An 11,522-nucleotide genomic window follows, 5' to 3' on the forward strand; every position below is an offset into this window, starting at 1 on the left:
TCCCCCCTCACATCAAATGAAACAGGATTTCTGTGTCCATTATGTGGCTATGGAGAGGGGAGGGGCTGTTAGGAGTGACTGAGCACGGAGCAGTCCTGCACAGCACAACACCCTGCAATCTTCTCTCAGTAAGTTCATAGATAAGCACTGACCTTTCTGACCCCAGAATCCTGCGTTTTAGGTGCCCAGAGAGTCTACAGACAGCTGACCTTCATGTCACCTCTTCCTGCTCCCTCATCTCCCTCGGCCCCTCCCCCTTCATAGGCTTACAATGGAGAGAGCAGAACCCGTCTTCACTGGCTTCTCTGTAATGAAGATGTGTTTGCCTGATAATGCACAGATAAGAAGTCAGGGGGGAGGCTGGGAAATTGCTTCTTGAGTACAGAAGGAGGCTTTTTTGGCTGATAAAACCTATTACAGAGTTTCTTAAAATCGCTTATACTACTGATTTCTGCAATAAAAAAAAAACATGACAGTTACGCTTTAATGAAAATAATGTTATAACACAGAACCAGCATGGATTTATGAGGGATCGGTCCTGTCAGACTAATCTGATCGGCTTCTATGAAAAGGTAAGTTATAGACTGGACCTGGGGGAGGCTGTGGATGTTGTGTATCTGGACTTTTCAAAGGCATTTGATACTTTGCCGCATGGAAGGTTGGTCTACAAAATGAAGATGCTGGGACTCGGGGAAAACGTATGCAAATGGGTAAGTAACTGGTTGTGTGATAGAAAACAGAGGGTGGTCATTGATGGAACATATGCAGATTGGGTTTTAGTTACTAGTGGGGTACCACAGGGGTCAGTGTTGGGTCCACTTCTTTTTAATATTTTTATTAATGATCTTGTTGAGGGGCTAAAGAGCAGAATCTCCATTTTTGCAGATGATACTAAACTGGGTAAAGTAATCAGCACAGTGGAGAATAATATATTACAGAGGGATTTGGAGAAGCTAGAGGCTTGGGCAGTGAAATGGCAAATGAAGTTTAATGTGGATAAATGTAAGGTTATGCATTTGGGCCGTAGAAATGATAAGTACAGTTATGTGCTAAATAATAAAACACTGAGTAAAAATACTTCCGAAAAGGACCTGGGGGTATTGGTGGACAGTGAACTCAACTTTAGTGTTCAGTGCCAGGCAGCGGCTGCCAAGGCTAATAAAATAATGGGATGCATCAAAAGAGGTATAGATGCTAAAGATGAGAACATAGTTTTGCCTCCTTATAAATCACTGGTCAGACCACACATGGAATACTGTGTACAGCACCGGGCACCGGTATATAAGAAGGACACAGCTGAACTGGAGCGGGTGCAGAGGAGGGCAACAAAGGTCATTACGGGAATGGGTGGGTTACAGTACCAAGACAGGTTATCAAGCTTGGGGTTATTTACGCTAGAAAAAAGACGTCTTAGGGGCGATCTGATCACAATGTACAAATATATGAATGGACAGTACAGAGATCTTTGTAGTGATCTTTTTACTCCTAGGTCTGTAACCATGACAAGGGGGCATCCTCTACGTCTAGAGGAAAGAAGATTTCATCATCAGCATCGACGCGGGTTCTTTACTGTACGAGCGGTAAGACTGTGGAACTCTCTGCCACATGATGTTGTCATGGCCGATTCATTAAATAAGTTTAAGGGAGGCCTGGATGCTTTTCTGGAACAATATAATATTACAAGTTATGGGCATTAGATTTCTGGTGATACTTTGATCCAGAGATTGTTCTGGTTTCCCTAGATTGAACCTGATGGACTCTTGTCTTCTTTCAACCCTATTTACTATGTTACTATGTATGTATGTTGATCGGCCCTCCTCGGCCCGTTGAATAGGACCCTATGTTAAGTATGAAAAGCCCCTCCCCAGGGGCCCCCCCAGTGATTCCAAATTACAATGTAGAGGTGCGCTAAGAGACCCATAAGACAATACAACAATAGTCCGGGTGGGAACTCAGGTGTACCTAACTAACTAACAACGAGGGAATAATTCTATATTTCTACAGCATCTTCCTTCATGATGGCACCATGAATGGAGGCCTACCAAATCAGAAGTCTCAGAAGGGACGACTGCTTAAAGGACCTTGCATCTATATGCATAGTCTCGAGCGGCCTCACATCTAGACAGTAGTGTTTCATGAACGTGTGTATATGTAGAGGCCCGATGGGAATCATAGTTTTGTAACAGCTGGAGGGCCGAAGGTTCCCCATTCCAGTAACCTCAACTTGTAATCCGATCCCTGAGCTAGTTTAGGGATACTAAGGCTAGGTTCACACTGCGTTTTCAGCATCCGTTTAACGCATTCGTTTTTTGCAAAAAACGCATGAAAAACGGATTGCAAAAAACGGATTCATTTGTGTGCATCCGTTTTTCCATTGACTTCCATTATAAAAAAAAACCGGATCCGTTTTTTTTGGCGGACCAAAACGGACCATAAAACGTTGCTGACCCTATTTTTCTGGACGTTAAAAAAACCGGATCCGTTAAACGGATGCTGAAAACGCAGTGTGAACCTAGCCTAAGCAGAAAGTGACCCCTTTGAGTATCACATATGTCAAGTTGAAAAAAGTCTTGAGTTCCCCTGACCATATTAACCCAAGTCCCATAATTTTATCCCTGTTTTCTTAGTATATCTGCCTTGTATATTAATAAAAGATGGAATCAAACCTTGGTCTCTATCAGTTTTCTCCACAGAATATGTTTATAAAAAAACAGATTGGCCCGTACGGGGATCAAACCCGCGACCTTGGCGTTATTAGCACCACGCTCTAAACAACTGAGCTAACCGGCCCATGAATAGCCAAATCATTAAAGAATGTGGAAAAACAGATGTGAAAAATTTGCAATTAACATTAAATTTGCTTTAAAGCATAACTTCCATCTAAATGTCATTTTCCAGAAATCAGTAAATATCAATCTCTCAAAGTGTGTGTCAATACCTAAAGAGAGTGACCTACCACTCAGACCCTGCGACACGTACGCAATAGCGACAACTAAACGACCGCAAGAACGATCATAAATAACGATCATCGTTTCTTGTACTTGGGCGAACGATTTCGGGTCATTTGCCTTAGCGGTCGTTTACATCGTTTATCGTTAATCGTTAGTCGTCGGAAAATTGCTTGGTGTAATAGTACCCTTAGGGTCAATTTTACAATGCCCGGGAGCAGGGTGGGCTGAGGGTGGGGACAATCCTGCTGTTTATCAGGACAAAGAAAGACTGTCTGTGGGTTAATCAAACTTACCACATGGTGGCCGAAGTCAGTGTGTGTATGTATGTATCTGTGGGTATATATGTATATGTCAGTGTGTGTATGTATTGGTGGCTATAAATGTCAGTCAGTGTATGTATGTATCTGCGGGTATATATCAGTGTAAGTATGTATCTGTGGCTATTTATGTATATGTAAGTGAGTGTATGTATGTATCTGTGGGTATATATGTATATGTCAGTAAGTGTATGTATGTATGTATCTGTGGGTATATATGTATATGTCAGTAAGTGTATGTATGTATCTGTGGGTATATATGTATATGTCAGTGAGTGTATGTATGTATCTGTGGCTATATATGGTCTATTTATGGTGTATATGTCTGCACTAGTGTCATCGCATTCCAGTGTAAATGTGTGTATATCTGTATATCAGTGCTATATCTGTATATATGTTAATGGTGCCTCTGTGTGTGTATATATGTGCGTCATTGTGTGTGTTTGTGTGTGTCTTTTGCTATGGGGCCCCATGAATCCTAGCTACACCCCTGCATCCAGACGGTGGTGTGGCTGTATTATAGAGTCACATTATGTGGGTGTTATCCAGTCACAGTATTGAGGGGCTATCCAGTCATTGTGTCCCAGTAAAGCTCTACTATATGGCTTTTATGAGGGTTTTCTCTTTATTTGGAATATGTTGAATAGTAAAGTACAACCCCTGGCAAAAATTATGGAATCACCGGCCATGGAGTGATTCCATAATTTTTTTCCTCTGCTTGGTCTAAAAAATTAAACAATATTGACTACCACATTTTTATTCCTGTTCATTTTGACTTTAGTTTTGTGTCATATCTGTAATCTTTTTTTTTTTCTACAACATTAAACAACTGAATGAACATCTTCCCTGGCTGATGATTCCATAATTTTTGCCAGGGGTGTCCTCTAAAACAAGAAGAAAAAATACTAGGTCCCACCGAGATTTGAACTCGGATCGCTGGATTCAGAGTCCAGAGTGCTAACCATTACACCATGGAACCATTTGTTGTGATGAACCCTTCTGACAAAGTCACACTGAGTGTCTGACACACTTGATGGTTATGTCTTACATGGCACCCATTGAAGGAGGCCCTACGGCTTCTTTCTACGAGGGTGACCTTGCGATGCCTTAACAATTGTCTGTTTGGTTTTGCATGCAGGCTAGTGCTCTGGGATATAGATCTATGTCAGTACAAGAGAATGAAAATTTGTTTAAGGGTCCTAGTAGACAAATCGATTTTTTTAGTTTTTCTCCAATTAACGATAAATTAATACATATGAGCGCTTTTGTAAATGACCTAAAGTCGTTCAGTTTAATACATGGACTGACAGTCGTTAGATCCATGGGTTTGACAAGGAATCCACCATTGTCCGGGAGGCGGGGCGGGACAGTCCTGTTAAGTCTGTTGGGGGACTATTCCTTATTACTTTGCCTTTATGAGTTATCTAATTGAACTTACCACATGTGGGTGGCCCTAAGCAGTTGTTAATATTGCACTAAGTATCCCTGGGTGTCATGTAGGAGATGTATAGCCAAAGCAGCTCCTCGTTAGTATAGTGGTAAGTATCCCCGCCTGTCACGCGGGAGACCGGGGTTCGATTCCCCGACGGGGAGGCTAATTATGTTTTGTTGCACTTTTAAGCAGGAAATATTGAATTATTCACTCACCATTAATTCCTTTTCCACCAATCCTTTATGACAGCACCATTTCTACAGCATCTTCCTTCATGATGGCACCATTAATGGTGGCCCACCAAATTAGAAGTCTCAGGGAGGGACGACTGCTCAAAGGACCTAGCATCTATATGTATAGTCTCGAGCGGCCTCACATCTAGACAGTAGTGTTTCATGAACGTGTGTATACGTAAAGGCCCGATGGGAATCATAGTTTTGTAACAGCTGGTAGGCCGAAGGTTCCCCATTCCAGTAACCACAACTTGTAATCCGATCCCTGAGCTAGTTTAGGGATACTAAGCAGAAAGTGACCCCTTTGAGTATCCCATACGTCAAGTTGAAAAAAGTCTTGAGTTCCCCTGACCATATTAACCCAAGTCCCATAATTTTATGCCTGTTTTCTTAGTATATCTGCCTTGTATAATAACAAAAGATGGAATCAAACCTTGGTCTCTCTCAGTTTTCTCCACAGAATATGTTTATAAAAAAAACAGACTGGCCCGTACGGGGATCGAACCCGCGACCTTGGCGTTATTAGCACCACGCTCTAACCAACTGAGCTAACCGGCCCATGAGTAGCCAATCATTAAAGAAAGTGGAAAAACAGATGTGAAAAATTTGCAATTAAAGGGGTTGTCCGGCGCTAAAAAATTATTCACAGAATAACACACATTACAAAGTTATACAACTTTGTAATGTATGTTATGTCTGTGAATGGCCCCCTTCCCCGTGTCCCACCACCCCCACCGATGTACCCGGAAGTGTGGTGCGCAATCCTCACCTGTCACGTGCCGACCACGGTCTCCGATCCTCAGCAGTGACGTCTTCTTCGGGCGGACGGCGGATCTTCCCGAGTGCCGGCCGCCCTCTGCAGCGTCATCCGAAGCTCAGCCGCGATTGGCTGAGCATAACTGTGCTCAGCCAATCGCAGCTGAGCAGCTCTCCAAAGTGTGGTCAGTCTTTTTTAGATGCAGACTAAGGTTCAAATCTAAACTATAATCGTTCCTTTGAATAGCAGTTAACGATTAACGACCGAACGAGAAATCGTTGCTCGTTTAATAAGACCTGGACCTATCTTTATCATTGCTCGTTTGCAAAACGTTCGCATTGAATAAGACGTCGTTCGCAGGAGTGATGAACGCAATAGCGACGGCAAGACGACCGCAAGAACGATCATAAGTACCGATTATCATTCCGTGTAAGTGGGTGAACGATCTCAGGTCTTTCGCAATAGCGGTCGTTTGGATCGTTTATCGATAATGATTATGGGAACGATAATCGTCCTGTGGAATAGGGCCCTAAGGGTCCATTTACACGGAAAGATTACATGATAGATTATCTGCTAAAGATTTGAAGCCAAAGCCAGGAATGGATTTGAAAAGAAGAGAAATCTCAGCCTTTCCTTTATGACCTGTTCTCTGTTTAGTCTGTTCCTGGCTTTGGCTTCAAATCTTTGGCAGATAATCTGTCAGGTAATCTTTCTGTGTAAATGGACCCTTAGTTGGATGATTCCATAATTTTTTTCCTCTGCTTGGTCTAAAAAATTAAACAATATTGACTACCACATTTTTATTCCTGTTCATTTTGACTTTAGTTTTGTGTCATATCTGTAATCTGTTTTTTTTCTACAATATTAAACAACTGAATGAACATCTTCCTTGGCCGATGATTCCATAATTTTTGCCAGGGGTGTCCTCTAAAACAAGAAGAAAAGAAACTAGGTCCCACCGAGATTTGAACTCGGATCGCTGGATTCAGAGTCCAGAGTGCTAACCATTACACCATGGAACCATTTGTTGTGATGAATCCTTCTGACAAAGTCACACTGAGTGTCTGACACACTTGATGGTTATGTCTTACATGGCACCCATTGAAGGAGGCCCTAGGGTTTCTTCCTACGAGGGTGACCTTGCGATGCCTTAACAATTGTCTGTTTGGTTTTGCATGCAGGCTAGTGCTCTGGGATATAGATCTATGTCGGTATAACAGAATGAAAATTTGTTTAAGGGTACGTTCACACTTACCGGATCTGCAGCGTATTTTCTGCTGCAGATCCTGTAGGTGTGAACTCACCCTAAGGGTCCTAGTAGTCAAATCGATTTTTTTAGTTTTTCTCCAATTAACGATAAATTAATACATATGAGCGCTTTTGTAAATGACCTAAAGTCGTTCAGTATAATACATGGAACAACAGTCGTTAGATCCATGGGTTTGACAAGGAATCCACCATTGTCCGGGAGGTGGGGCGGGGCGGGGACAGTCCTGCTGTTTCTCAGGAAAAAGAAAGTCTGTTGGGGGACTATTCCTTATTACTTTTCCCTATGAGTTATCTAATTGAACTTACCACATGTGGGTGGCCCTAAGCAGTTGTTAATATTGCACTAAGTATCCCTGGGTGTCATGTAGGAGATGTTTATCCTAAACAGCTCCTCGTTAGTATAGTGGTAAGTATCCCCGCCTGTCACGCGGGAGACCGGGGTTTGATTCTCTGGTCTTTTCCCCGGTTTCTGCTTAAATGTAAGCAGAAAACATTGAATTATTCACTCTCCGTTAATTCCTTTTCCACCAATCCTTCATGACAGCACCATGAATGGAGAATGTTCTCTTTGTCTCTGTAGGGACTAGACTAAGTTAAGTATGACAAGCCCCTCCCCAGGTCCCCCCCCCAGTGATTCCAAATTACAATGTAGAGTTGCGCTAAGAGACCCATAAGACAATACAACAATAGTCCGGGTGGTGCTGTCATGAAGGAAACTAACGATGAGGGAATAATTCTGTATTTCTACAGCATCTTTCCTTATGATGGCACCATGAATGGAGGCCCACCAAATCAGAAGTCTCAGAAGGGACGACTACTCAAAGGATCTTGCATCCATACGCATAGTCTCGAGCGGCCAGCACATCTAAACAGTAGTGTTTCATGAATGTGTGTATACTTGACCACATCGCCGCCTTAGGCCCCCTTCACACGTCCGGAAAAAACATCCGGATTTCCTATTAGGAAATCCGTACGGATTTCCGGACCCATAGACTTTAATTGGTCACGGACACCCTTCCGGATTTTTCCGGAAGGGTGTCCGTTCCGGAAAATAGGTCCGGAAAAAATAGGACATGTCCTATTTTTGTCCGGAATTCCGGCCCAGATGCCCCCATAGAAGCTGACACAGACTTGTGAAGGGGGCCTTACAGATTTGTACGATTGAGGCGTCTGCCCTTTTCACCCAAGAGGAGGAGACTCCATGAGTCGAGTGAGCTTTGATACCTGAAGGGATGGGTTTACCTTGTGCCAGGTAGGATCGTTATTGCTAGCTTGATCTACCTGGCCACTGTGTCTTTTGACACCTTTCTTCCCCTATTCTTTGCCTGACATTGGATAAATAGGTTGTCGTCTAGCCTCCAGGATTTTGTGATTGACAGATTGCGCATGACTACTAGAGATGAGCAAACCGGCCAAGGTTCGGGTTCGTATGAACTCTCATGGGTTCGTATACAGCCAGAGGACAGCCTGGAAAACTGGGATACAGCCATAGCCAGAGGCTGTATCCCAGTTTTCCAGGCAGTCCTCCGGCTGTATCCACCCTCTCCACGGAGTGGGCAGACAGCAGCAGTCAGAAGCTCGGCCGGTTCGCTCATCTCTAATGACTACTTGCCTAGAAAGGTTGTCTTGGAAGATAATTGCTTAAAGGGGTACTCCACTGGGGGGGTACTTTTTTGCTGGGACTGAGGAGGAGGTGGCCGAGGGAAAAGACGTCCACCCACCTCCCCGTTTTCAGCGTCGGATCCCGCATCGTGGTGCTCCGGTGCCCGATTCCCCGCCACTTCCGGGTGTCTGACGCGGGCACGAGACGTTACGTCTCAGGTCCGCTCAGCCACTCAGTGAAGGAGGCAGGATCCGTTTCAAGTCTGCTCAAATCCCGCCTCTGTCACTGAGTGGCTGAGTGGACCTGAGACGTCACGTCTTGGGCCCGCGTCAGACACCCGGAAGTGTCTGGGAACCGGAGTGCCGCGATGCGGGACACGCCGCTGGAACCGGTGAGGTGAGTGGACATCTTTTCCCTCGGCCACCTCCTCCCTGGTCCCAGCAAAAAAGTGCCCCCCTGCTTTCTAGTGGCTCAAATGGTGGAGACATGATGGCAGATGATACAACATTTAGGTCCTAGGGTGGAAAAGACCTAACTATGGAGGGGGCCTGATTCTAGGCACTGTCTTTATGAACCTACTGACGGGACTATCTTCCATAAGGGGAACGTCAAAGAAACTTGATAAAGCTGCAGCCTGCACTTTGATGGGGCCAAGGCTTAGGCCCTTGTCCAGCCCCTCCTGGAGGAAGCTCAAAATAGTAGGAATAGAACACGTAGAGGCATGATGGGAATTGTAGTTTTGTAACAACTGGAGGGCCGAAGGTTCCCTATTCCTGCTCTAAAGTAACCTCAACTTGTAATACGATCCCTGAGCTAGTTTAGATATACTAAGATGGAATCAAACCGTGGTCTCTGCCAGTTTTCTCCACAAAATATGTTTATAAAAGAAAAGAGACTGGCCCGTACGGGGATCGAACCCACGACCTTGGCGTTATTAGCACCACGCTCTAACCAACTGAGCTAACCGGCCTGTGAAAACCACTTCAATAAAAAAAAAAAATTGGAAAAACAAATGTGAAAAATTTGCAATTAACATAAAATTTGCTTTAACCCCTTCTGACATCGGGCGTAAGTATACGCCCCCGCAGGGTGGGTTTTAACGCAAACGGGAGTATACTTACGCCCTATGTTTCCCCGCTTGCTGTGTGTTCACACACAGCGGTCGGAGAAGATGGCCTGCTCTAATGTATAGCAGGCCATCTCTGCTCGTCGGCACGGGGGGTGATTAACCCCTCCCGTGCCGACGATTGCTGCTATATGCTGATCAATACAGATCAGCATATAGCAGCTGAAAACAGCTTTCCGGGTCATCGGTGACCCGGTGACCCAGAAAGCAATGGCGATTGGTGCTGTCCGAGATAGCACCAATCGCCATTAGTGTACTGGGGAAAGATGGCGCCGATGCCACCCCCACGATCGCCGTGATAGGCCGGCCAGTATCGGCCGGCCCATCATGGCGATCAAACTGTAAAAAAACAGTTTTGTCGGGTTCTGCAACCCTCAGCTAGGTAGCTGAGAGGTGCAGAACAGGTGTGTGTGGTGCAGGTGTACCATACTGACCTGATCTGGGCGTCCAGAGCGAAGATCTGCGGTCCGCGCCGTCCTAGCGTCTTCTTCGCTTCACTCCCGGGTTCGGTCGTCCAGCGTCGGAAATCTTCGGAAACGCTCGGGTCCTCGGGTTCGGCGGGTCTCGGCAATCTCCGGCAGCGTCGCTCTACTGCCCCCTAGCGGCTTATCAGTGAATATCATTCACTGATCAGTTGCTTTGGGTTAAAAAGATTTTTTTTTTTTTTTCAATTTTTTTTTTTTTTTTTTTTGCGCCCTAACGCCACTGAGTGCTGATCAGCATTGCACGTAAGTGCACCGCTGATCAGCAACTCCTCCTTTTTGGCGTAGGAGCGTTTTTCCCCCCTATATCCTACCGCCACTGTCTGCTGATAAGTGCGGCATTTATCAGCAGCTTCTTTCTTGGCGTAGGGATATTTTTTCTTACTGTCAAAAAAACACGTAAACACTACACTACACCACACTACATGAAATAAAGTTTTACACTACACCACTACACATTTACATACCCCATATACTAGTCCCGGTATAAAGATGGCCCCCAGGGTGTTTTCGGTGGCGGACGCATACGTTATTATTGCCTCCGACACTGAAACAGCCAGTGAGGATGAATGGGGGGATCCTTCTTTCCTCCATTCATCCTCATCATCCTCATCATCCAGTGACGTGTCTGGGGGTAGCGTAGCTTACGCTGCCCCCCAGACACGTCTTTTCCACCAGTACCGTCCCAATAAGAGATGACGGTATGGCGTGAAATTCTACACACTCTGTGAGAGTACCTCAGGGTGCACTTACAGATTTAGGGTACGTGCACACTGCGGAATGGCGAAGGATAACCCTTTGTGCATTCCGCAGCTGGCACCCACCGGCGGACTGATGTGGGCTCGCGTCTCCACCCGTGTCATAGACTTAGAGTGTATGAAGGAAGGGACACCCGAATCCAGCCCCCAGATGCCCCCCCATCCTCGGAGTTAGTGGGGAGATCGTTCGGGAACTGATCTTCCCACTGCTGGGTAAAGGTCACCACCTGTACGGGGATAACATTTATACCAGCACCCCCTCCTCTGGTCTCTCGCTGCCCGAGCTACTGTAGCTTGCGCCACGATCCGAAAATATCAGAAGCCGTAATAAAGCCCTAATATTAAGATGCCATGGCGCGGACACAGTGCTTCTGGATATGAAGGACCCCGTATCGCACCAGGACAACATTTTCCAGGTGACGTCCCCCACACTGGAAAACAGGAGACCCCAGAAGAAGTGCAGAGTGTGGCGTAACAGGGGGATCAGGAAGGACACCATTTTCCAGTGTGACGCCTGTCCTGATCACCCCGGCCTCTGCATACAGGATCACTTTAAGGCGTACTACACGTCATCGGAGTTCCACATTATCTAAA

At 45.4% G+C, this 11,522-nt stretch overlaps 3 non-coding genes across 3 annotated transcripts; all 3 read right to left on the bottom strand.

Moving 5' to 3' along the window:
- Positions 1-4,175: 4,175 nt before the first annotated feature.
- TRNAQ-CUG (transfer RNA glutamine (anticodon CUG)) lies at positions 4,176-4,247 on the bottom strand. The gene has a single exon. It is a non-coding gene; the product is annotated as a tRNA-Gln (tRNA).
- A 1,170-nt stretch (positions 4,248-5,417) lies between these two features.
- Positions 5,418-5,491, bottom strand: TRNAI-AAU (transfer RNA isoleucine (anticodon AAU)). The gene has a single exon. It is a non-coding gene; the product is annotated as a tRNA-Ile (tRNA).
- A 1,149-nt stretch (positions 5,492-6,640) lies between these two features.
- TRNAQ-CUG (transfer RNA glutamine (anticodon CUG)) lies at positions 6,641-6,712 on the bottom strand. The gene has a single exon. It is a non-coding gene; the product is annotated as a tRNA-Gln (tRNA).
- Positions 6,713-11,522: the final 4,810 nt, after the last annotated feature.

Source organism: Dendropsophus ebraccatus, chromosome 1, assembly GCF_027789765.1.
Source record: "Dendropsophus ebraccatus isolate aDenEbr1 chromosome 1, aDenEbr1.pat, whole genome shotgun sequence".
In the NCBI taxonomy this organism is placed as follows: domain Eukaryota; kingdom Metazoa; phylum Chordata; class Amphibia; order Anura; family Hylidae; genus Dendropsophus; species Dendropsophus ebraccatus.